This window comes from Procambarus clarkii, chromosome 63 (assembly GCF_040958095.1).
Source record: "Procambarus clarkii isolate CNS0578487 chromosome 63, FALCON_Pclarkii_2.0, whole genome shotgun sequence".
Taxonomy (NCBI): Eukaryota; Metazoa; Arthropoda; class Malacostraca; order Decapoda; family Cambaridae; genus Procambarus; species Procambarus clarkii.
This window is the reverse complement of record NC_091212.1, coordinates 23,572,985-23,577,984: the sequence shown is the minus strand read 5'-3', so window position 1 is coordinate 23,577,984 and position 5,000 is coordinate 23,572,985. Positions and strand designations below refer to the sequence as shown.

The 5,000-nt window shown below is 50.3% G+C and overlaps 1 protein-coding gene across 2 annotated transcripts in view; it reads right to left on the bottom strand.

Moving 5' to 3' along the window:
* Positions 1-5,000, bottom strand: part of LOC123769465 (RNA-binding protein Musashi homolog Rbp6) — a 1,480,583-nt gene that overhangs the window by 175,737 nt on the left and 1,299,846 nt on the right. The window lies entirely within an intron of this gene.

Sequence of the window (5,000 nt, the reverse complement as noted above, 5' to 3'; positions counted from 1 at the left end):
TAAACTTACTGCCGGACGCCTGAACCCTTTCAATTTTGTATAGAAAAGAGAGCAAAGGTTTAAAATACATGACCTTTTCCTCTTCCACCTCTGGACCCTTTGCGTAGGCTCGACATTTGTATGGATGAGTTTGGCGGGATATCAATACGGGTTGCCTCGTATGGGCCAGTAGGCCTATTGCAGTTACCGCAATTGTCATATGCTCTTATGAGGTAAAAGAAGGTGAGAGATGAGTACAACAACCAGGCTATTGTGGTTTGTGCCGTGCACCAGCAAGACGTTAGCCTCTTTACCACACACCCGCACTCCATTCCCACACCCTCTCCCCACACCCCCTCCCCACACCCTCTCCCCACACCCTCTCCCCACACCCTCTCCCCACACCCCCTCCCCACACCCTCTCCCTTCACCCTCTCCCTTCACCCTCTCCCTTCACCCTCTCCCCACAACCCTCAACAGTCACCACGTTCTCTCCATTACCCACTACGTAAAAAATGCAACCGTTTGGCCTAACCGGAGGCGTAGGAACAAAAGCAACTTATAATGGCTGAGACATGGAAACCGTCAAAATTACGGTGCTTTAATTTGAACTAATACGTCGCATCTATAACGGGTTAATTACGTAGAAAATGCCATGTCTTAAGTCATTTTGTGGTGTATTATACACCCCCATACCCATCCCCGGGGACGGTAGTGGGCCCCATACCCATCCCTGGGGACGGTAGTGGGCCCCATACCCATTCCGGGGGCGGTAGTGGGCCTCCATACCCATCCCAGGGGCGGTAGTGGGCCCCATACCCATCCCGGGGGCGGTAGTGGGCCCCATACCCATCCGGGGGCGGTAGTGGGCCCCCATACCCATCCCGGGGGCGGTAGTGGGCCCCATACCCATCCCAGGGGCGGTAGTGGGCCCCATACCCATCCCGGGGGTGGTAGTGGGCCCCATACCCATCCCTGGGGACGGTAGTGGGCCCCATACGCATCCCGGGGGCGGTAGTGGGCCCCATACCCATCGCGGGGGCGGTAGTGGGCCCCATACCCATCCCGGGGGTGGTAGTAGGCTCCCATACCCATCCCGGGGGCGGTAGTGGGCCCCATGCCCCATACCCAGTAGATACAGGCGGAAGAACTCCAAACAATAGAGGTGAAGAGCGAGGCAGTAGAGGGCGAGGACGACCAAGAGGTCGGTGGTGTATCAGGTGGCAGAGGAGCAGGCTACCTGACCCTACAGGTCGACACCCGAAGCTGCTAATCCCTCCTCGGACTACTGCTGCTGCTGCTGCTGCTGCTCCCTGTTCTTCCTCTCGCCCTCTCTCATGCTGGTGCTGTGGCTCCGTGCCCGCACTGCTCCTGCTTGTGGTGGTGGTGGTGGTGGTGGTTGTTGTTGTTGGGTGGTGGTGGTGGTGTCTAGTTTTCATGTGATGTTGCCTGGTTGATTACAACCAGGCAACTCGCTTCATGCAAGGTCGGCGTTCAATCCCCGACCGTCCAAGTAGTTGGGCACCATTCCTTTCCCCCGTCCCATCCCAAATCCTTATCCTGCCCCCTTCCAAGTGCTATATAGTCGTAATGGCTTGGCGCTTTTTCCCGATATTTACCTTACCTGGGTTGTGTTGTATGGCTGTGTTTGCGTGTAGTGGAGTGCGTGTGTGTGTGTGTGTGTGTGTGTGTGTGTGTGTGTGTGTGTGTGTGTGTGTGTGCGTGTAGTGAGAGTGTGTGTGTGTGTGTGTGTGTGTGTGCGTGTGCGTGTGTGCGTGTGCGTGTGCGTGTGCGTGTGTGTGTGTGTGTGTGTGTGTGTGCGTGTGTGTGTGTGTGTGTGTGTGTGTGTGTGTGTGTGTGTGTGTGTGCGTGTGTGTGTGTGTGTGTGTGTGTGAGTGTGTGTGTGTGTGTGTGTGTGTGTGTGTGTGTGTGAGTGTGTGTGAGTGTGTGTGTGTGTTGTGTGTGTGTGTGTGTGTGTGTGTGTGTGTGTGAGTGTGTGTGTGTGTGTGTGTGTGTGTGTGTGTGTGTGTGTGTGTGTGTGAGTGTGTGTGTGTGTGTGTGCGTGTGTGTGTGTGTACTCACCTAATTGTACTCACCTAATTGTGCTTGCGGGGGTTGAGCTCTGGCTCTTTGGTCCCGCCTCTCAACCGTCAATCAACTGGTGTACAGATTCCTGAGCCTATTGGGCTCTATCATATCTACATTTGAAACTGTGAATGGAGTCAGCCTCCACCACATCACTTCCTAATGCATTCCATTTGCTAACTACTCTGACACTGAAAAAGTTCTTTCTAACGTCTCTGTGGCTCATTTGGGTACTCAGCTTCCACCTGTGTCCCCTTGTTCGCGTCCCACCAGTGTTGAAAAGTTCGTCCTTGTTTACCCGGTCGATTCCCCTGAGGATTTTGTAGGTTGTCATCATGTCCCCCCTTACTCTTCTGTCTTCCAGTGTCGTGAGGTGCATTTCCCGCAGCCTTTCCTCATAACTCATGCCTCTTAGTTCTGGGACTAGTCTAGTAGCATACCTTTGGACTTTTTCCAGCTTCGTCTTGTGCTTGACAAGGTACGGGCTCCATGCTGGGGCCGCATACTCCAGGATTGGTCTTACATATGTGGTGTACAAGATTCTGAATGATTCCTTACACAGGTTCCTGAACGCCGTTCTGATGTTAGCCAGCCTCGCATATGCCGCAGACGTTATTCTCTTTATGTGGGCTTCAGGAGACAGGTTTGGTGTGATATCAACTCCTAGATCTTTCTCTCTGTCTGTTTCATTAAGTACTTCATCTCCTATTCTGTATCCTGTGCCTGGCCTCCTGTTTCCACTGCCTAGTTTCATTACTTTGCATTTACTCGGGTTGAACTTCAACAGCCATTTGTTGGACCATTCACTCAGTCTATCCAGGTCATCTTGTAGCCTCCTACTATCATCCTCTGTTTCAATCCTCCTCATAATTTTTGCATCGTCGGCAAACATTGAGAGGAACGAATCTATACCCTCTGGGAGATCATTTACATATACCAGAAACAGTATAGGTCCAAGGACTGACCCCTGCGGGACTCCACTTGTGACGTCTCGCCAATCTGAGACCTCACCCCTCACACAGACTCGTTGTCTCCTGTTGCTTAGGTATTCCTCTATCCACCGGAGTACCTTCCCTCTCACTCCAGCCTGCATCTCCAACTTTCGCACTAGCCTCTTGTGTGGCACTGTATCAAAGGCTTTCTGACAATCCAAAAAATATGCAGTCTGCCCACCCTTCTCTTTCTTGCCTTATTTTTGTTGCCTGGTCGTAGAATTCAAGTAACCCTGTGAGGCAGGACCTGCCATCCCTGAACCCATGTTGATGCTGTGTTACAAAGTTCCTTCGCTCCAGATGCTCCACTAGTTTTTTTCGCACAATCTTCTCCATCAGCTTGCATGGTATGCAGGTTAGGGACACTGGCCTGTAGTTCAGTGCCTCCTGTCTATCCCCTTTCTTGTATATCGGGACTACGTTAGCTGCTTTCCAAGTATCTGGCAGTTCCCCTGTTGCCAGTGATTTGTTATACACTATGGAGAGTGGTAGGCTCAGTTCTCTTGCTCCTTCCTTTAGAACCCAAGGGGAGATTCCATCTGGGCCTATAGCCTTCGTCACGTCCAACTCTAGTAAACACTTCCTTACTTCCCCACTGGTAATCTCAAACTCTTCCAGTGGTTCCTGGTTAGCTATTCCCTCACTTACCTCTGGAATTTCTCCTTGTTCTAAGGTGAAGACCTCCTGGAATTTCTTATTCAATTCCTCACACACTTCCTTGTCATTTGTAGTGAATCCTTCCGCCCCTATCCTTAATCTCATAACCTGTTCCTTTACTGTTGTTTTTCTCCTAATGTGGCTATGCAACAATTTAGGCTGAGTCTTTGCCTTGCTTGCGATGTCATTTTCGTATTGTCTTTCTGCCTCTCTTCTCATCCTGACATATTCATTCCTGGCATTCTGGTATCTTTCTCTGCTCTCCAGTGTCCTGTTATTCCTATAGTTTCTCCATGCCCTTTTACTTTGCTGCTTAGCTAGCCTACATCTTTGATTAAACCATGGGTTTCTCATCTTCATTTCTCTGTTTTCCTTTTGGACTGGGACAAACTTGTTTGCTGCGTCCTTGCACTTCTGCGTGATGTAATCCATCATATCTTGGGCCGTCTTTCCCCTGAGCTCTGTTTCCCATGCTATATCTGTTAGGAATTTTCTTATCCCCTCATAGTTTCCCTTTCGGTATGCTAACCTTTTGGTTTCGGTATCCCTCCTCGAGTTCAATAACCCTTCTTCAATCAAGTACTCAAACACCAGTACACTGTGGTCGCTCATTCCTACTGGGTCCTCAAAACCGATTTCTCTTATGTCGGAGTCGTTCAGAGTGAAGACTAGGTCGAGTCTCGCTGGTTCGTCATTGCCTCTCATCCTTGTGGGTTCTCCGACATGCTGCGTTAAAAAGTTGCTTGTCACCACCTCCAATAGTTTGGCTCTCCACGTATCCTCGCCTCCATGCGGTTCCTTGTTCTCCCAGTCAATCTTTCCGTGATTGAAGTCGCCCATGATGAGCAGGTGGGATCTATTTCTACAGGCAGCAGAGGCTGCCCTCTCAATTATAGTGTTAACTGCCTTGTTGTTGTTTTCATACTCTTGACTGGGTCTCCTGTCATTTGGTGGAGGGTTGTATATTACTGCTACTACTATTCTTGGTCCTCCCATTGTTATGGTGCCTGCTATGTAGTCTCTGAACTCCTCACAGCCCGGGATGGCCATCTCCTTAAAACTCCATTCCCTTCTCATGAGTAGGGCCACTCCGCCTCCTCCTCTACCTTCCCTCTCTTTCCTTATTACTGTATACTCCTGGGGAAACACGGCATTCGTTATGATTCCAGAGAGTTTTGTTTCAGTGAGTCCGATTACATCTGGGTTAACTTCTTGTGCTCTTTCCCTTAGTTCACTTGTCTTGCTTGTGATCCCATCTATGTTCGAGTACATCTATGTGTGTGTGTG